Here is a 22,541-nt window from a genome sequence, read left to right on the forward strand (position 1 = left end):
TCTGAAACAAGTTACTTAGGCTTTCTGTGCATCAGTTTTCCCTTCTGTGAAACTGAGTTGAAAATAATATTATTAAATTTATTTAGATTGTTGCAGGAGTGCATGAAAGTTTAAATGGAGACATCATCAATGAATAGGTGATTGATATTGTCATCACAATAATCAAAGACACGGGAGGAAAAGCAGAAACCCTAAAGTGCGATTGTGGGATGAGGCACAGGAATCAAAAGAAACAAATTGCTCACTTATTGACAGTAAGAGAGAAGACAAAATTGGGAACTGAATGAGGAAAAGTTTAATGCTGAGCCTTTGAGCTTTTAACTTAAAAGTTCCTTAGTAAATCTCTAACTGGAAAGATGAGTTACAGAAGGCGAAATAAGTTTGAAATATATATTTGGATTTTGGTTGACTCTAATTGCAAAAAGCCAAAAAACTAGTCCACAGCAAATTCTCAGGAGCATAAAGGGTAAGACTAACATTCATCAAGCACTTGATATATGCTAGTCATTGTTAAAAGCTCTCTATGTACGTTATTTCATCTAATTCTCACTAACGTCATGTGAATTAATTATTTTTAAAAATACACATAGAAAATTTAATTAAGTCAGGGGAATATCGAATGGTAATAAGTGGTGATAATTATCATACTCTTGCAGCAATAAGTCACGGATGTGAGCTGGCCAGGAAAGTGTGTATGTGGTAATAGTATAATAATTCAAAGTGCTGAAATTTGAATTCAGATAGAGATGTATGTCATTTGAAAGCCTGTGCCGTTGTCGTTCATGTTGCATGTGTGCTAATATTGCTGCAGGTGGCCTCTGTAAGTAGGAAGGAGGACATATCTAAAGAAGAAGGAGAAATGAGAAAGAGAAGATACATTGGAACATGATTTTATTGACACCTCAAAATAATTAATTTACATATATAAAGTCATACGTAAATTATAGTACTAGTTAGGAGAAATAAAAGTAAGTTTTGTGTATTTTCTGGTTTATTTTCTTAATTTCCATTAATTATTAATAAACTACATAGTGTTCATATGTGTATCTCAAAGTTCCTTTGACCTTACCTCACTAGACAGAAATGGTGGGGAATTTTCGCTGGCTGAGGCCCCACCCACAGTGAGCAGGATCTCAGCTCCCTAAGAAATCCCTTGAAGAATGCCTGTGCCTTTGTTGGGGGCACTATACAAGTGTTTGGGTATGTGTCCCGTGGGAATGGGCCCTGATAACTGCTATTCTTACAGCTTGTGCTACTAAGTGTGGTTGCAGCGCGGTAGCAAAAAACAAAGCCAGAGTCACTTCTTCACTGGGCAGCTCAGTGCAGCCAGTCTCTGCTCAACAGGGCCACAGGACTCCTCCACTCTTTCGCTGGTTCTGCACGGTGACTCTCCTGCTCCACCATGCAGCCCAGTCCTCATGCAGGCTGCTGCTGGCCTTCCTTTAAAGACCCGTGTGAAAGGATGGGAGGGACACTCCGCTACCTCCGGCTTGGGCTTCATTAGAGGATTCTCAAAGAAGGGCAACCTGTGCCCCAGTTCTCCTGGACTTTCTTATAGGACTCTCTTGTCCCGGGGCCCACACGGACTCCCTAGGTCCTGACCCTGGCAAGGACTGGTACGGCAGACAATATGCTCTATGACAAATCAGCACTTCCAATAATGAGTAAGGGCTCACACTGGGCTCAGTCTCCTATGCCTGGATGCTCTCCTCAGAGTCAGGAATATCCTCAGTCTTCCTTCAAAAGGACCTGAGCCTCAATTCTCCCAGAGTTAGCAAGAAATATGTCTAAACCCCAAGTCAACTGTCTGTGCTCGTGTGTGTGCATATGTATATAGTATAGTCAGCTGTCTTGTGATTCTCTTTTAATGTGAATAAAGAGATGCCTTGCTGTGGTTAAATTATAGAGATTCAACATTGCTATAAGCCTTTACCAGTCTAAAGTCATTTAAATTCTCCTGGATTCAGAACAGAGATTACAATTAGCATCACATTTGGGGTAATGGCATCCATAATGCTACAGTCACAGACATGCCACCAGAATGTGGGTGGCTTGATTGGAGCCGTTCATCGCCTGGCTCCATCTACACCCTGCGGAGCAATTTAGCTCCTTAAATAAGCATCCCCTACTGCTAAAAGCAACGATGTGCAGTGCAAAGTAAATCAATATATAAATCATTTACTTATATCAACAAACCCTTAATTTGTCTCATCACAAGAAATTTCTAATAAATCTTAATTGAGATCTGCATATTAAGAAATAATTTGATCTACCTTAAGATGAGAATATTCCCAAAGAAGATTTCATAAATGACATTAGGATAGCATCATAAAGTAGGAGTGCTAATTGAATTTTTGATAAAAGTTGCTTTTTAATCCATTTTAGAAGAAAAAAACTTCAATCAGGATCTAATTTATAAAGGTTTCCCTTGGAAGTCAGACTGAATAATTTATCTCCCTAGCTTACTCATGGAGGCTTCAAATCATTATTGTAATTTGTAAGGTATCTGGATTTACCCAGCTTTTTTGTGTTCATGGCTGAATTCAAACGCTTAAATTTGAGAACTTGGCTGTTAATTTACTGTCCATTCAAACATGAAGGCCGGAGTTAAAGGTTTAAATTTTGTAATTCATTTACCCTTCAACTTCTCATATAAAATCAACTGAATCCATCATTCTTATATGTAAACAAATATGATAGCAATGCACATTGGTCTATACCAATAAGATAATCTCAGTAATTTATTAGCTTCAACTGCATCAGAGGTACAATATTATAAACAATTTAATCATATTTTATTTAGTAAATGGATTTCAAGGAGAAAATTGTGTAAAAATAATGTGTATATTAGGTTCTTCAATGAGATCCAGTGGATAGCTTCTCTTTTACATGGGATCTGAAAAAATTAAAAACAATACAAACAAGTGGTAGAGTGAGATCAACATAGCCAACGTTATTCATACTAAATCTTAGGTTAGATGAAGTAGTAATTCTATCATCGAGCTCCAGAAACGAGCTAACTTACCCAGCTGACCTTGGGCAGTAGGATTTAGGGCGGGTCTCCCAGTTCTGGACAAGAAGTTGTGACGATGAAGAAGAGGCTCTGTAGATTAAGTCCAGTGATTTTTTCCAGATTTAACGACTAGGTATATCATTCTCCTGTGGAATGAACAAAGAAGCTAAAAGATGTCACAATTTTTCTTAGAGAAAGTACCTCATCCTGATAACCAAGGGTAGAGAAAGGGCAATTCCTCTAAAAATTGGATTCCTAAGACGCGTTTTTCTCTTTAACAAAATAAAAATGACAATGAAGAGTCACAACATTCACCATAGCGAAGTTTCTGCCTTTGTTCTTTCACAATCTAATTAATGTGATAATACTGAAATTCCTTGAAGAATCGGTCAAATAATCATTTCTCAAAATCTCTTTGTATCTGCCTAAAATAATTTATTAAAATTGCATAACTTTAATTATTATCACATTATTGAGTCAACACTCAAGTATCAAGCTTGGAAATTCTGGTAGCTTATAGATAGAAATGAGAGTTGCTGCAATGGGGCCAGGATTAGCACCTGTCTCACAGAATGATTTTTTTTTTTGGTGAGGTAGATTGGCCCTGGGCTAACATCTGTTGTCAATCTCCCTTGTTTTGCTTAAGGAAGATTGGCCCTGAGCTAACATCTGTGCCAATCTTCCCCTATTTTGCATGTGGGATGCCGCCACAGCATGGCTTGATGAGCGGTGTGTAAGTCCATGCCCGGGATCAGAACCTGCAAACCCCAGGCCACCAAAGCGGAGCGCGTGAACTTAACCACTATTCCACCAGGCTGGCCCCTCACCGAACGATTTTTGAGAAAGATAGAGTTCATCCATATAAAGTAGTTAAACAGTGTCAGCTATGTAATAAGTAAATATTAAAATATTTTCTATAATTGTTACAAAATTATAATGATTAATAATCGCATTACATTTGGGATCTATCATTTAAAGAAATTAATACAGACTATTATAAGACAACAGCACGAAAGAAATTTTTTTATTATTCTATGAACTCTCAATTATTCATTCAAAAATAGAGAATCATTCAAGAGGCATTTATATTTTTCTTAAAAAATATTCTTGAAAATAAATCAGTTTGCTTTTTTTGTCATAAAACTCAGCACATTTGATGCATCCTTTTAATGACTGTCTTCTTCAGGAGACCATAAGCTCCAGGAAGACAGATCCTAGTCATCCCGGTGACCCAGCATTACATGGTGCAGGGCGACAGGAGGTATCTGACAAGTACCTGTTGAATGAATCAATGTTTTACCGAAAATAGTAGTAAAGTCAATTTTCTTTAGGTGAATTAAACCTAATATGCCACCTGAAATAAGGCACAATCCTTTTCATGACCCTATCGATCTATGTAATCTTTGGAATGTAGGTGGGTTAGAAATGCAGATATGCATAAGAGCGTGGCCAGCCAGAGAGGCTGAGTCCTTGACAGAAAAGCTCTCCAGAAACGGGGGTGGACTGGCTGTTCCCCAAGTCTGATGTAGGGCGGGCAGCTCCCCCAAGAGGCCTGCCAGGTAAAGCCTTTCTAACTGCCTATGGCCAGGCCTGAACAATCACACATGGGTTTTTGACTAGAACATGGACTCCTCACCCAACAGCGCTATATTTGAATCTGCATTCCCCTAGTAAGTAATAATGCTGACTGCTTCTATAAGTCTATAACTTATAGACTTATTGGCAAAATGTATAACTTCCTTTATGAAGTCTTTATTAAATTACTTTGCCAATTGTATGATTTACTCATTGATTTGTGGGAAGTTTTCATATATTCTGGAAACGTAGTTATGTTTAATGCCCATGGTAGACTAATAAAAAACTACTGAACCCAAGAGAAGGAATAAATAACTAATTAAAAATAAAATATATTGTCATAGTGGGAAAGTAGCAGCAAGACCCAAGCTACCTTCCACACAAGATGTGTAAAGGTCAAAACAACTGACATTTTAAAACATCAACGTAAAACGTGAGTCTCCAATGAAATCTACTTAAGCAGTGCCTGTAACTTTTCTCTACCGTTACATAAACTGTTTGCCCTATCAATCTAGTGTTTTTTACTCTATTTTATCATTTATCCTTGCCTCATTCCAAATAGATGATTTATTGTACACAATATTTCAAGTTGAAATCATTTGAATGAAAACAAGGAAGCGAAAGTTGAGTAAGTCTTGTGCACACTGTTTGTACACTGAGGTTCTGCACTTTCGTGGAAAGAGGTCCACTTTCAGTGCAAGTTAGCCAGCAGCTAAGAGCCAGGCAATTGTGTAGTTCAGTGAATTCACAAGAAAGAACACAAACAAGGATTTTTTTTTTTAAACTTTGAAAAGCATTGTGAGACTTAATAACAAAGAAAATAGCAATGTAAGATGAGCATATATTATAAATGTTTTTACATTACAATAATCGTAACAACGTGTCATGGAATGTGTGTCTAAGGTGCTCACAGCACACGAAAGCAGAGCTGAGTTGAGACACTCGATAGTGGCCCACTGTGATGAGAGGCAGCTACAGGATTCTGTTTGATTTATAGAGTTAAGCAGACTTGACTATCTCCTCATGCCTTTGAAGTTTTCCTCATGCATCTCCTATTAGAGATAGGATAAAAATCAAAAACCAGTGGCTGTACTTTGTCCTCAAACAATAGCATTTTTTTATTAAGGAGGACTATCGCGTTTCTTCATAGAAAACCAATTTATTTATACTTTTTGACAAACAAAACATTGTTTACACAACTGTAATATGTTTTTTTCCTCTGAAAAATTGATGTAAGGATGTAGTTGTTCATCTTATCTTTGATAAAATCCACCAAAGTTGCCTGTGATTTGAAAAAAAATGACAAACTTTCGAGCTGATTTGACTATGTGAAAAGTGATGCCAAAATTTGTTCAGGAAAGACATTTAATAGAAAGGAAATACTCTATAAAACTCTGTCAGATGTGTAGGTTAAAAATGACAAATAATGAAATTAATGTGATTTTTGATAAAAATCTATACTATTGGTATGTGGTATGTGAATCAACAATTAGCATGACTGTAAGAGAACCAGTGAAAATGCTGCCTAGAAAATATTTCCCGAGATCCCTCTCCGTTTTGGTGTGTGAATTAGTAATTTATTCTTTTTTATGCAGACTTTGTCAATTTAACTGTCCATTCCTCATTCTTGAAGGACTGACTGATAAATTATCCTCCAGTAACCTTCATTACTCAGCAATGCTGAACTTGCAAAATAGCAACAGACTCTAAATCTTTTCCCAGATTTGCATCCATATCATTGCCTTCTATACCAATTCAGTTTGTCTAAAGCATATTTACTACTCCACTGCATATGACCATTCAAATTCTGTGTCACATAAGGACTGAAACTAACCTTCATAAGTTCTCTTTGTTTTATGCATAAAGTAATGGCATTGGTGGCAACAATAGAGTAATTACTAGAGACAGTATTAACTGAAAACTGTTTGGTTAGTATTGGATAGACTGCATAGAAATTAGTTATATTTCAGACACAAAGTCCCTTAACTTCCACTTTAAGATTGACTTTTTACTTTTATACCGTATATTGAGAGTCTGTATGGGAAGGTTTTGAGAAGGGGCTTTAAAAGAAGAGAGAGTAAATTTGTATTTTAGTAGCACATATCTCACCATTTCCTTTGCTAAAGAGACAAGTTGCTTTCAAGGTCACACTTCGGCAATAACCTACTTCAAATTAAAATTTTCATCCAGAAATGGCAATTAAGTGACTACAATTATTTCTTACAGGAAAGAACAATATACATCATAAAAAGATTTTCTCCTACAAAGATTCAAACTCTATGAATAACAAATGTTTATATTTGAATTATGCAATCAATTTCAGACTAAAGTAATATCATATACATTCCATAGGTTTCCATACTTCCACATTTCACCTGATAGAAGGACCATCTTCCATGAATTCCATGCAGCTGATGTGATGATTTAGCCAAATTCAACTTGGAGATCCTACCAGAGGTCAACTTGAGCTAAGATGGCAGAAACAGAAACATAAAAAGGAAGTAGGGATGTGTTACTGGAAGTGGCACATGACATGGCCAAAGGCTGGCCTGGGGAGCCACTGCTGCCGCCGTTCCCTGTGGGGTCCCAGCCCCTAAGGGCAGGCTGCCTCTGCTGCAGTGATGAAGTTCAACCACACTAGGCAGCTGGCCAAGCAAACCATGGGCAGATCTGAGAAAACAGAAGTCCTCCATGAAGATGTTGCAGCTCAACCTGCACATAGACAGGGTGCAGTCAACGTGCCATCATTCCCACGAGCGCCTGATGGTGTGCTTCCAGGGCCAGCACAGCACCGACGTCAGCAGAGGAGAGGAAACATTCTTTGACAACTCTTACTCAGAACATGCAGGAAGCATCAGCTCAGCTAGAAGACTTCCTCTTGGGGAAGATGCTGGACACGTGGAGATGCTGAAAATCAACTGGTTCTAGAATTTTCTCAGCATGAAGTCTTTTGTTGAGAAAGAGGTTGTGGACTTTCTGTAGAGCATAGCAGAGGTAGAGATACCTTATCATCCAGAAACGGAGAAAACAGCTCTTTAGATGGGTGTTAGACTGGAATTTGCTTAGAGCCGGGTGGAACTAAGCTCACAAATCTTCAGAAGTCAACTTTCAGGGGCTTCCATCAAAAATACATACCTTAAAGAAGGAGACAGCTGAAGTAGGAAATAAAGTAGAACAGTGCCAGGATCAATTAGAAGCAGACATGTGCAACTGCACAGCCAAAGAAGAACAGTGCCTCAAACTTTGTCTCATTATTAGAGGCCACGCAGATTACCACGGAAGAGCATCAGCGGTCTCAGGAAGGGCCCTCCCTCACATGTGGTTGACAAAGGTGGGTGAGTAGAGCACCAGCTCGTGGGACCGCTCTGAAAGAATGAGTGAGTTCTGGTTGAGCCTGTGTCCGTTGCTGCTCGCGGAGACTAACATGAAGGAGAAGGGCATTTTCTATTTGGGGTTGGGGCCTCCAAGGTAAAGAAGTTGAGAGCTGCTTTCTACTGTTCTGCTTCTCACCTGGACGAGTTCTCATCAGACCGCCATGCTGTAGCAGTCACTTTAACGAGAATCGCCTGAAATTTTCATATCTTTTAATCGGTAAGAATAATGGACACAAGTTGCAAGTGTGCAGGATTAAGAAAAAAACTTCAAGGTTTGTGGAGAACATGTCAGAAGTTGCCACCACAAAATTCTCTTAATTAGGTATTTAATCAAGTCCCTTGTGGAGCTTGCTTGTAGCAGCAGCATTAATAAAATGTTCCCAGCAGCACTGCAATCATTTTAGCGCCTAACGTATGGGCTCCAAATGAAGGAATGCTTGCTGAAATGGTTGTAACCACATCCATTCACATGGTTGTAGTGATTGAACTGATCATTGAGCAGGCCAAGTGGTTCTTCTCTAAAAGGTGAAATTTAATGTCTCAGAAGCATTTGTACCTCTGCCGTCCAAATTACAGTCTCTCATCCCACACTGGAAATGACTAACTCAGAGACCATGGAGAAGGAGTGAACCAACATGGCAGTGATGGAAGGGGAGTTGGTTAAGAAGGAGCACTTTAGATGTGAAGTTAATGGCTTTCTAGGGTGGCACTCAAAGCAAACACATGACCCTGCTTTCCAGGCACCACTACCACCCACAGTGGGTCACATCACCTTGGCTTCATTGGGCCAGAACACCCTCCCACAGCTCTAGGGCTGAAAGCGGTGCAATGGATAGGACCTTCCCTAACTCCATGGACACACTGGAGCAGTGGCCGAGCTTGGACTATGGCAGTCCTCTGAAACCCAGGGACTTGTATCTATAGCTGTACCCACACCAGAGAGACAGCCGAGTCAGATGACTATTGGTCAAAATCAGGCTCAGGTAGCTGGCGGCTCCCATCCTCTTTCTGTTAGCCCAGCACAAAATTTCTCTGGTCTTAGCATCCACACTTTGCCCTGAGCTGTTAAAAATATGTTCTAGTCACCCTGAAACCAAGAAAATCCCCTTCTAGTTATGGTGGGGACCAGAGATGTTTGAGAATATCTTAGCAGCAGTTTCTCACCAAAAACATGCACTAGAAGTCCTCCCCTTGCATTCAGGAGAGGATTGGCTCTAGGCCAGCCCTCTGCTGCCTCCCAGCCCTCTGCACGCTGCAGGTTCTCCAGCAGCCTGTTTCCTATCCAAGCTCACAATCACCCATGGACACAGCCCCAACCTAGGCCAGACTCCAATACATACCAAATTGGGTAGTCAGGGCCCTCCAACCCCTTGGCATTGCCCAGGGAGCATGGACTTAAACAGCCTTCTCACACTTTTCCCCAAAGTCCAGTGCCCCCCATATCCTACCCAAAGAGGACAATCATGGACTTCGAGCTTCTTAGACCCAAACTACGAGTATCCTTGAATCTGTGCAGCTACATAGTGGAACTTTACTAAGACTAAGACCAGTACCAAAGCCAAGACACTGATACGGTGTGCCCCACCCCCTCATCCTACTGATGCCCACTCAGCTGGGGTTGGCAACATCACCAACACAGCACTGACAGCTTTCCAAATAGTAATGGATATATGATCTTCCATATTTAGTAAGAACTGAAATTACAATAGTTGGTGACAATTCTAGGTTTTTAGAAGCACTTGGCAGCATCTTTCCTTGAAATGCACTCATACTCAGCAAGCAAAGATTGCCCATCTGCATTTTGCTGGATATGGACAATGATACAGACAGGACAGCCTCATGAAGAAGGCCACTTACTAGCCCTTGACCTCTATCCTGGCAACTGGAACAGAGGCAAGCAAACATTTATCTTCACAGACCAAACAATGAAAACCTTTCATTAAAGGGAAGAAGAAGACCTTACCATGAAGGAATTTGCCTTTTGCCCAGCTGGAGGAGAAAGCAGGGGCTGACTCTTAAAGCCAAATGACTTGTGTCTTGAAGAAGTTGATTTTCTTTAAGTGGGAAAGAAAGCATGCCAAAAACAAAAGCAAAACAAAATACCTAGACTGGAAAGAGCATTATTGCTGAGATGTGTTTAAGAATCTTTAGTCGCAGCTCTAAATGCAGGTAGCACCAACAGCTGAATTCAATTTGAAATGAATAAGAAACAATGTGTTAACTATTTATTTAATAAAATAAATTAATTGTAAGTTATCTACTTCCTGCTACTTGTGCTTTCATTGTTATATATTAGGAAGGAGGCTTCTCTCCTTCAGTCTTGCTGCAAAGTCATTTTGTATTAAGTATAGGCTGTTTCTCCCCAACCTCCTCAAACCGGAACCCTTGATGTTGACTTGGCTTTCACTAGTTGCTCCTCAGTTGGAAAGTGCGAAACAACCAGGAAGCCATACTATTCTGGGTCAATTTCTGCACAAGTTGTAGTTTGTCTTCCTGGACTAGTTCCTTCAGAGGTTGTGGGTCAGAGTTTCCATTGTCATATCTGATCCAGCCATTGTTTGTATGTGTATTCAGTCTCTCAGGCCCTTTTTCGATCATGCTGTCACTCGCAAAATGTTTACCAATTGGAGGAAGGCTAGATCCGGATCTTCACTGCTTGAGGATTGTACATTGTGTCCTTATGCAACTGTATGACAGGCTCTTCTTGGCCATTTTGTTATTGTGTCGTCATGGTAATCATCTAACAAGAGGGAAGCTGCACAGAAGCATTTAAGATTCTGGATAGAATGCAATGAAACAGCATAATGACTGCTATAACAAAAACAATAATTAATAGTCTGTGTAAGACGCTTTGCAACCAGGAACCGAAACTTCCCAACCCAGGCCAAAAGGACACATCTCACAGGCCATGAGGATCAAACTTAGACATCCAAGCATTTTCTTCCTTAAGGCAATTTTAGCCTGTTCTACTTTGCTTGTTTCATTCATCCAAATTCAGCAAGAAGTATCAGCAATGGCGTAGACGTCATCATGATTTGCCAACAAGAAATCAAGTGCAGTGCAATTGTCCATGTCATTAGTCATGTCAATGAGTTCAGACTGACCTATATTCCATCTAGGGCAGAGGTGACACCTTTAATAACTTCTGTCACAGTTACTGATAAGTTTCTTTCAGTATTTTCTATTTGTATGATTGGCACCAACGAGGACAGTATTCTGATTGTTCATATTAAAATATGAATTGGTAATTTGCACGAGTAGAATGTTTGAATAATCAAGAGCGACTTTGTTCCGAATATTGTGCCTGGGTCAGAATTGCTAGACTTGGTTATCTACAGAATTACGGTCTCTGTGTACAGACAAGTCCTCAAATATTATTCCTAAATTTCATGAGGTACTTGTCTGAGGCCAGGAACTTGGCTACAAATGAAGTAGTGCTTACTGGGGGAACTTAGAGAGGCAGAAAGAAAGGAGCTGTTCACAACGCAGTCAGAAGCAAAGACTTCGATTAGCTTTGTTACATATTTGGGTCTCTATTAGTCCCTTTAAGGTGGCAAACGCTTGGCTTATTGCCCTAATAACATTGTTGAATTCAAATTTACAATTGCCTATGATCTGATCACTAGATTTGTAATGATTCTTTTCTTTGTCCTGGAGGGAGTGGCACTAGAAAAGTCACAGGTTATTTATTTATGGTCATTTGTCCATATAGTTGCCAGGGAAACACTGTCCAGCTGTAATCATTTAATGAGAGCAGAATTGGCCAGAAATGTTTATCATGGGGATCTGGTAAAATTGAGGGCAGTAACTATGTTTGGGATAATCTAACAATTGTGTTAGAATGTGTATGCTTTGATCCAAAAATTATAAGAATGGAGAAAAAGGGTCATTATAGATGCACAAAAACCTGGGGTCTATAGAAAATGAGAAGAAGAATGATTATAAGCAAGAAAAGAAGAAACAAAACAGGACTAAGATGTTAGTCTAGGTTTGATGTCTTGAGGGGAAGCTCTCCACTATCTGGCATCATCTGCTTGTTCTGAACATCTTGGGTCAGCTGTACACTTTTGAAGATGAGTTGCTTCTTTAGGATAGCTGAAAATCCTCACTTTGAGGTCCCCTGTGGGAATATCCTTCCAGTGGTGTGCAATTCTAAATTGCTTCTGTAGTTGTGAAATGTAAACCCAAGGATTGACTCCCTGAAACTTGCTACACTGTTGTTAAAAGGATGTGACAAAGTTGCCCCCAAGAAAGGTTAAGGGCAGTTTTTCTCTGATGTCTCTTCCAATAAATGAAATGTCCTTGTTCAAGGACAAATGTCCTTGTTCAAGATCGTGAACAAAGAAGGCAATCTTAACTTGCTGATGAGAGGATAGGGTATAGTTCATGAGTTCCTTTCAATAATTTGCCACGTCTGTATGTAGCAGCCCACAGTCTAGCATAAAAGATAAAAATCTCTAAATGCAGAGACATTTCAGTCGCCAATTCACAGAGGATGATGTTTGTGTCTGTGAGTGAGTGGACTGTATGGTCATTAGTGCTAACTGGAGCATCTTTGGCCAAAGAAATTCAAGGGTTTCTGAAAGTTTTTCTAACTTTAATTTAAGGATGTCATTGGGTCTTTCAACCTTTCCAGAAGATTGTGGGTGATGACAGTGTGGTTTTCAAGTAAGGGTAACATGTTGCAGAGTTCTTTTATAATGGTTTCCGTAAAGTGAGTGCCTTGATCACATAATATAAATGTTCAAATGTCCCCAGTTGCAATGTAAAATCAAGCAGTATTTTAACGACCTTTAGGGTTTCAACTTTTTAGCAAAATAATTCTTCAACCTATTCTGAAAATAGACGTAAAATGACTAAAACATATTCAAATCCTATGGAGAGGGGAAATTGGATAAAATCAGTGTCAAGATCCTCAAACAGTTCTTGTGGACTTGCTTCCTGGTCATGTCCCACATTTACCTTTTTTCCAGGATTAAGTTGTTAACAGGTGATCCTTGACACAAAAATAACCTCAGCTGTCTTTTTAAAGTCTCCCATCAATGTTGATTTGAGATAATAACCAATATGTCTGTTCTATGATGAGTACTTTTATGGATAAATATTTCCAACATTTACTAGAACTCATCTGGTGCCAACAAGAGGTTGATTTGGGGGCACTAGAGATTATTCAGGGGAGGGTACAAGGTAAGTATGAGAAACTGCTGGAGGTCTCAGTCTCGCAGGGGGGTTGTGTCCTATTTTAGGGGGACTCCACTCTTCTGTGAATTTTTCCTCTGAGAATCCCACCAGATTCATATAGTGAGGATTTGGGAAAGATCTCCTCGTGGCACTGGAAAGGGAAGGGAAAAGTAACCATCGTGAGAATGAGCTGAGCCTTAACAATGACGGAGACCTGTACTCCAAGGAAAGAACCTCACCGGAGTGCCACTCTGCAACCATATCCCAACTGGAGGAAGAGAATTTCTCCTAGTTACAGACTCTCCCGTCTTCCTGGAGGTAAAAAAACAAAACAACAACGACAGTCTCCTCAGGAGACAGGACTTTGAAGAAATAGATTGGGAATACTACAGTTAGAGAAAGGAGGAGGACATGAGGAGAAAAATCTAAACCACTGGAGAAGGGGCAGAAACACTTATGAGAGCCACCGCCCTGAGACACAGGGCTGTTCAGAGATGGGTACTTAACTTGAAGTTTACAGGACGCTCCTACTGACCAACACCACACCACCACTCCAACAGGACTCAGGTTTAATGACAGGGATTATGGCTGAAAGAGTTACAAGATGCGACTCTCCTCAGGAGCAGTGTATAGGGGAACCCCCGAATCAGAAAGGAGACAAAAGCAAAACACACTAGAGGAATAAGTTGAAGCTTCTTGTACCCAAAGCTGAAAGAACGATTAGACATGTTAACCATTAAACAACAAAAGCACTAGCCAAATTAGCATAAATTTTTACCAATGACTTATGTACCTCAGTTCTATTACCTGATACAACTTGTCCAGTTTTCAACCCAAAATTAAGAAGCATGCCAAAAGGCAAAGCAAAATACAGTCTGAACAGAAAAAACAAGCATCGGAACACATTTGGATATGAAATAGCTATTGGAATTGTGAAACCAGGAATTAAAAATACTCCAATTAATATGGTAAGGCACTAATGGAGAGAGAAGGCTGTGCAAGAAGAGGTGGGTGAGGTAAACAGAAAGAGGGAAAGCTATGAAGCGATGCAAAGGCAGTGCTCACACAATTAATTTTTTTAAAGGCAATGGTAGAAATCAAATAAACAGTAATAGAAATGAAAAATGTCTTTAATGGGCTCTTGGTAAACTCAACATGGCCAAAAAGAATTAGTAAAGAGTAAGAAAGATCAACAAAAACGTTACAGACTGAAGTGCAGAGAAAAAAAAAAAGAATGATTTAAAAAAAAAAAAAAACAGCAACAAAAGAAAAAATAACATCCATAATGGCTTAAAAATAGCAAAAGACGCAAACATACACATAAGTGGAATACAAGAAGAAGTATAAAGAGAGATGGAGCAGAAGAGATATTTAAAGAAATAATGCCCAAAAGCTTTCCAAAATTAACAACAGACAGCAAATCATCTATCAAGGAAGATCGGAGAATATCAAACAGGAGGAATATCAAAAAGATCCAAACCTAGCCATACTATATTCAAACTCGAGAAAACCAAATATAAAGAGAGAATCTTAAAAGAAGCCAGGGGAGGAGATGTGACACCTTACTTACAGGGGGAACAGGGTAAGAATTACAGTGGAATTCTCACACAAACTATGCAAGCAATGAGGGGAGAAAATGTGTTGAAAGAGAAAAAACAAACTTGAATTCTATCTCTAGAATTATCCTTCAGAAGTGAAAGAGAAATAAAGGCTTCCCCACATATGAATGAAAACTGAAGGAATTCATCACCAGCAGACCTGCCCTGCAAGATATGTTAAAAGGAGTTCTTCAGGGACAAGGAAAATTCCATTGATCCGGGGCTGGATCTGACTAAAGGAAGAGCACCAGAGGAGGAATAAATAAAAATGAAATAAATATTTCATTTCTCTTACTTTTAAATGTTCTAAAAGATAACTCTTTGTTAAAATAATAATGATACGCACGTATTGGGCGATTACCACATACAGATGCATGAAATGCAGGAAAGCAAGGCCACAAAGGATGGGAGCGAGAGGGGGAAGACTCTCTTATAAGGTTCTTGCTCTACCTGAGAGGCGGTGTGGAGGTATTCAACAGTGAAGTTCGGTTGTTTGAGATATACACTGTAAACGCTAAGGCAACCACTAAATATTTTTAAAAAGACATATAAATGATATGCTAAAGTAAGAGAGAAATGGGATAATATCAAATAGTTAAAATAGGAGAAGATAGAAAAAAGGGGAGAGGGAGAAGCAACAAAAAATGCAGTGAATAGAAACAGATACAAATATGATAGGTATTAATCTATATTAATAACCTCTGCAAATAGGAATGTTCTAAACACATCAACTAAAAAACAGATGCTAAATGAATAGGTAAAACAGGACCCAATTGTATGTTGTAAGCAAGAAGCCCATTTTACATATGAAGACATAGATGAGTTAAGAATCAAAGGGCAGAGAATGATATACCATGATAATGCTAGTTAAAAAAACTAAAGTACCATCCTATTCAAAATGCTTTTATTTATTTATGTTTTCCTGAGAAAGATTTGCCCTGAGCTAACATCTGTGCCAATCTTCCTCTATTTGGTTTGTGGGTCACTACCACCACGTGGCTGCCGATGAGTGGTGTAGGCCCTCATTTGGAAACCAAACCCAGGCCGCCAAAGTAGAGCACACTGAACTTAACCACTAGGCCACGGGGTCAGCCCCAAAATGCTTTTAATATTTATGTTAAGGTTTAATGTTACAACAAAAATTCCTCTATTAATGCTATAGATTGCACATTCAGAAACTATAATTCCTACCTAGCAAATTTATGTAACTTTTACTGCTATTGAATATTTATCTTGAGGTTTTGTACATTTTATTAAAATCTTTGGAAACTTGAATAAAAAAAGTCAATAATACTTTTGGTATTGGTGCTACACTTTGAAAAAAACTACCTTAATGATTACTTTGGCTTTTGTTTAAAGACTAAAAGATACTGAATATTGCTTAAGAAGATGTTTTAAGGAATATTTACTTTCAGATTTAACTTACCTGTTAATTCTTCTAGGATTATTTTGATTTAACAATGAAGATGATATTTCAAGAATATTGACAAGGCAAAAGAAACCTGTTTCTAATAAATGTAACTCAAAAAAGCCATACATACAATTCGCTGAACACTAGTGTTCACGTTCTGCATGGATATATTTTAAATCAATTTTATGCTAATGACAGATTACATGCCTGGGGCAAAGTATAATGTTGTTTTATTCAAATAATGAATTAAAATGCACATCAGAGAAATATTCTTTTTCAATTTCAGAGATTGGTTCTACAAAGGAGGTTTTTGAATAAAGAGTGAAGGACAGCAAAGCAACTTTTATTAGAATTGGTTGATAATGTTTCTTTATTTTTTAATCTTCATAACTTTATCCATTTTTACATATTTTTGTGCAATCGATGACAACTACATTATTACGTTATACTGATTGAGCACTTGCCACATGCCACGCTTTGTATGAACACTTAATATAGAGTTTTCCATTTAAAAATTTAAGCCATAATCTACATGCAGTAAAACTCACACTCTTAACTGCCCTGGTCTGTGAATCTTTACAAAAGTATACAGTCTTATAGTTACCACTAAAATCTGGATATGAGAAGTGTATCAGTCCAAAACATTTCTCATGTCTCTTTGCAGGCACTCCACCTTCCTCCGGACTCTGGCAATCGTTGATCTGTTATCTCTTCCTAAAGTTTGTCTTTGAAAGGGTGTCATATAAATGAAATCACACAATATGTAGCTTTTTGAGTCTGGATTCTTTCTCTTAGCGCAAAATATTTGAGATACAACTGTCTTGTCACATGTTGGTAGCCATCGTGCATTCCTTATTGTGGACGAATAGTAGTGTATTGTTGGGATTTAATGTATCATAGTTCATTTATTCATTTCACAGTTGAAGGACATGTGGTTGATCCCAGTAATTAGCAATTATTAATAAAGCCTTTACACACATTTGTGTACAGGTTTGTGCGGACACAGGTTTTCATGTTACTTGGTCAAATTTCTGGAAGTGTGATTACTGCGTCATAAACTGACTGCATGTCTAGCTTTATCAGTAACTGTCCCTAAGGGATGTACACTTTGGCGCTCCCCCGTCAATATGCGAGTTCCAACTGTCCCATATCCTTTGTCAGTACTTAGTATTGCCTGTATTTTCAAAGACATTTTAATAAGTATATTTTAGTTTGCATTTCATTAATGAATAATGACTTTGAGCATCATTTAATATGATCATTTGCCATGTATATTTCTTCTCTGGTAAAGTATCTCACCAAGTTTTTAATTGGGTTTGTTGTTCACTTATTACTGACTTTTGAGTATTTGTTATATGTTTGGTATGCAAGTTCTCTATAAGACAGGTCATTTACAATCATTTTCCCCCAGTCTGTGCTTCAATTGGCATTTTATTAAAAGTTTTAATTGCAGTGAAGTCCAGTTCATCAATTTTATATCTTATGGATCACGCTTTAAGTAAACTAATGTCATGCGAATTTCGCCATATTTTCTTTGGGAAATTTTACAGTTTTAGCTCCTACCTTTAGGTCTACGATACAATTTGAATTAATTTTCAAAAATATTTGTATGTAACTATGTTTATGTGAATGTCTCTTCAGAAAGATGTCATTGGTCAATTTTTTCTAAAAAGAGTGAACAAAACCAAAATTTTCAGATTTTCTATGGCATTGTCAGTAAATTTTACTGATTTTTAAATTTAATGAAATATGATCATGTATGTTTTCTGAAAGTGTATTTAAATTAAAATATTAAATGCAATTATGAATACAAATATTATGTAATTATCTGGTGAATTCAGGAAGAATCTTCCGGCTGAAAATATGCTTCCTATTAACTATAAATGTCTAAAAGTTTAAACATAAAAAATATAGTGATGTTTATAATGTAATTGGACACAGATATTACAATTTTTATGAAACACTAAAATGTAGATGTAAATAATATGTAAAATTGCATATCACAAAGTTAAATTCTATGTAATTGTAATCTTGAAGAAATTCACCAGGATGGTTAAACGTATGCACAGCACATGTATTCAATGAGTGAAAATGTTCTAAAGTTGTTTATCACAGCTAAAAGCATTTACTGTAGTTTTAAATAATATTCACTTATTTTCTCATTTGAATTTATTAAAATATAGAAACATATTAGAAATAATGTCTCTATGAAGTCCACAAAAATCATTTTAGTGAGATTTTTATTTGTTTGTTTTTGTTTTTTTAGCTCCCATTTGCCTACTATGAGGAGAATTATTGCCAAATAAGCATACCAGTGATATTATATAAAGAAAGTGGAAAAATCAATAAGATGTGGATTATTAGAAAGTATTTTACATTCTCTTTTGACATTTTTTGAATGAGATTTTTCCTACTAATTTCCTTAAATGGTTACTTTGACTAAGATGAACATGAATTTGTATATTCACAGCAAATAAAAACTTTATGAATTCTATTTATTGTTACCCAATTAATTAAATGATAATATCCCTCTTCTTTTTCAAAAGATCTGTTTTACTCTCCAGCGCACTTACACATCCATTATTGTGTTGAAGACACCCACACAACTCCTCTGCTATTGGGACGTCCCGAGCGCGCGGCAGTTCCATAAATGCCAGGTTCCGAGCATTGCGTGGGAAAGTGCAGCGGCGCAGTAAAGCATCGCCTGGCCTTTTGGCAATCACCAGATTATTACATTTTAAAGGTCAGATGTACATGATTATTTTACCTGAGCCATTTTGTTGGGGGGGGGAGGGGCTGAGTCACTCACGACTTGTTCAAATCTCCTTAATGGTTCAAGAGTTAAAGGTAAGAAACCTGGAAATATAAGGTGAAAACTCCAGACATCAAAAATGTAAAATGAATTATCACAAGACTGTAGATAATACATATGAGTACTTGGTATTAAAAATTGGAGATGATATTACAAATTTATGTTTAATTAAAGTATATACATGATGTAGCTTTTTAAATTTTCTGTATTTATTCTAAATAACTGCCTGTGAAAATAATGGCATAAGTAATTGCTGTATATCTTATTCTATACCTCCATACTTTTACATACACTTGACTTTTACTTTCTATTCTTCCTTTGCATAGGATTCTGTCTGATGAATTTCAGCTTCCTCAGCTGTGTAAACTTGCCCCAATTCTCCTTCAAAAAATTCGTGGATGTGCATTTTGAGATTCACTTAACTGTGACAACATTAATTCTTTCAGGTCATCGTGAATAAGTGACACATGAATTCATTAGGCATCTATTTGCATGTACAGTATTCTTAGTATTGTAGTGAAATAGTTCCATTTCATTAGAAAAGATCCCTGAAAAACAATGGCATTATTACCTGTGAATATTTCTCACGTTACATGGTCCACAGTAGAGCTACAAGACTATAACCCCACACCAATACGCAGGACCCAGGATAAGTGGACAAGTAAGGTACAACACCGTATACTTATATGAATCATCATAGTTAGAGCTAATTTTTTTCTGGAATTTATTAGGGAATCCATATCATATGATTCATTTATATACTTTTCTTTAAATATTCTGTTCAGGAAAACAAAGTCTAAATTCAAGTAAAAAATACTAATTCTAAACTCGTATGAAAAATATCTTGACAGATTTTAACAAAAATAGTGTAGCTAATGAAGACCATGGCATCCACTTAAATGTATTAGAACACAATATTTATAGATTAATTAAATCTTCTATCTCTTTTAAACAATGAGATATTGATGTGCTCAATTTACCTTTTACCACTATCTCTAAATCTTCCTATGCATTATTTACACATATCTTCAATATACATGAAAATTTAGGTTTAGGACTAGTCTGAAAATAACCTAAGAAGAGCCTAAAATCTAAAAGGGGATGCAGATTGAAATTACCAATTTCCACTAAAAGTGAAAATTTTTTATGAGACATTTTGCTTTCAAAATAACATCCAAAAAGACACACTTCCAGAACGGCAGAATAAAACCTTCCAAAATTAGCTTCTCCATAAGAGTAACAAGATTACTGGCAAATATTGTCAAAATAAATTAGTAATCAAAAACCTTCCCATAGAGAAAAGTCCAGGTGCAGATGGCTTCACTTGCGAGTTCTAATAAAAGTTTTTAAAGAAGAATTAACATGTACTTTTCACAAACTAAACCAAAACATAGAAGAGGAGATAGCTCTGCCCAACTCATTCTCCGAGATCTGTATTACCCTGATACCAAATCCAGACAGATACCACAAGAGAGGAAAACTACAGGCAAATGTCCTGTGCAAATACAGATGTAAAAATCCTCAATAAGATGCTAGCAAACTGAATCAAGCAACATTTTAAAAGGATAATACACCATAGCCAAATGGCAGATAATACACCACAATCAAATTTATATCAGTAATGCAAGGTTGGCTTTAGATACAAAAATCAATCACTGTAATATGCCATATATATATATATATATATATATATATATATATACACACACACACATAGAAGAAAAGAAAAATTTATGGTCATCTCAATAGACAAAAAAAAAAGCACTCGATAAAATCAAGCATCTTTCATGATAAAAATGTTCAAACCAATAAAAGGCATCCATGAAAAATCCTCATTTAACATGACACTTAATAGTGTTTTCCTTTTTTTTTTAAGATGTAATGCTTTATTATATCAACAAATGCAATACTTTATTTATTTATTTATTTATTTTTAAAGATTGGCACCTGAGCTAACAACTGTTGCCAATCTTTTTTTTTTTCTGCTTTATCTCCCCAAACCCCCCCATACATAGTTGTATCTCCTAGTTGTGGGTCCTTGCAGTTGTGGCATGTGGGACGCCGCCTCAACATGGCCTGATGAGCAGTGCCATGTCCAAGCCCAGGATCCGAACCCTGGGCCGCCGCAGCGGAGCGTGCGAACTTAACCACTTAGGTTCAGGGGCAAGACAAGGATGTCCACTTTGACCACAATTATTCAACAATGTCCCAGAGGTTCTGGGTGGGACAATCAGGCAAGAAAGTGAAACAAAAGGGAAAAAGATTAAAAAGAAGAACTAAAATTATCTCTACTACAGATGAAGTAAACTTAAATGCAGAAAACCCTAAGGCATCCATACACAAAAATGTATGAAAGCTAATAAAGGAATTCAGCAGCGTTGCAGAATATAAGGTCTATAGATAAAAATCAATTATATTTCTATACACTGGCAATAAGCAATCCCAAAATATATTTATGAAAGAAATTCCATTATGATAACATTATGAAGAGTCAAGTAGAAATAAATTTTACAAAGAAAGTGTAAGAGTTCTACAAAGAAGATACTCAGGTAAAGAATTAAATTGGACCTCTACCTCAGACCATATGCAAAAATTAATCAAAGCAGGTCAAGTATCTAAATGTAAGAGCTATTCTTAAAAGAAAACTTGAATAAATTTTCAAGACCTTGGATTTGACAATATTTTATTAGATATGATATCAAAAGCATGAGCAACAAAAGAAAATATCTATAAATTGTAATTAGGATGTAAAATTTTGTATTTGAGAAAACACTATCAAGAAAAAAAAGGACAACTCAGAGATGGAAGAAAATTTTTGCAAATTATATATCTGATTGGGGCATAGTTTCCAAAGTATATAAAGAACTCTTATAACTCAACAATAAAAAGACCAAAAAAGAAAATTTTAAATGGGAAAATAATTTAAATAGACATTTACCCAAAGATACATAAACAACAATGAACACATGGAAAGAAGCTGAACATCATTAGTCATTGGGTCAATGCCAACCAAAACCACAATGAGATATTACCTGACACCCACTAGGATGGCTAGTCTGTAAAAGGTAAATAATAACACATGTTGGCAAGAATGTGGAGCAACTGGAACTCTCATATATTGGTTTCGAAGTTGTAAAATAAGGCAGTCACTTTAGGAAACGTTTTGGCCGTACCTCAAAATGTTATACAGTTACCATATGACCCAAGTATTCAAGAGAAGTAAAATCATATGTTCACACAAAAACTTATACATAAATGTCTATAGACCTATTATTCATAATAGTCAAGAAGTGTAAACAATTGCCCATCAACTAAACAAAATGGCTAAATAAAATGTGGTATATCCATGTAAGGGAATACTATTTGGTAATAAAAAGGAATGAAGTACGGGTGTATGATACATCATGGATGAATCTTGAAAACATCATGATAATTGAAAGACGCCAGTCACAAAAGTCCACATATTGTTGAGTCCATTTATATGAAATGTCCAGGATAGGAAACTTTATAGAAAGAGAAAACAGATTAGCAGTTGACAGAGGCTAAGAATAGGGAGAAATGGAGTGACTACTAAGGA

General features: G+C 37.0%; 1 long non-coding RNA gene and 2 pseudogenes across 3 annotated transcripts in view; all 3 read left to right on the top strand.

Annotated features, from left to right (window-relative positions):
• Positions 1-22,541, top strand: part of LOC139084830 (uncharacterized) — a 162,482-nt gene that overhangs the window by 121,297 nt on the left and 18,644 nt on the right. For 2 of the 3 annotated variants that reach the window (XR_011542622.1, XR_011542618.1), the window contains one exon: positions 18,699-18,895. The exons of the other annotated variant lie outside the window; for it this stretch is intronic. This is a non-coding gene — a long non-coding RNA (uncharacterized lncRNA). The remainder of the gene's footprint in view (positions 1-18,698; positions 18,896-22,541) is intronic. 3 annotated transcript variants of the gene reach the window in all.
• LOC103562817 (rho GTPase-activating protein 17 pseudogene) lies at positions 7,210-8,774 on the top strand (annotated as a pseudogene).
• LOC139078284 (rho GTPase-activating protein 17 pseudogene) lies at positions 8,791-9,805 on the top strand (annotated as a pseudogene).

This window comes from Equus przewalskii, chromosome 1 (assembly GCF_037783145.1).
Source record: "Equus przewalskii isolate Varuska chromosome 1, EquPr2, whole genome shotgun sequence".
NCBI classification, from domain to species: Eukaryota; Metazoa; Chordata; class Mammalia; order Perissodactyla; family Equidae; genus Equus; species Equus przewalskii.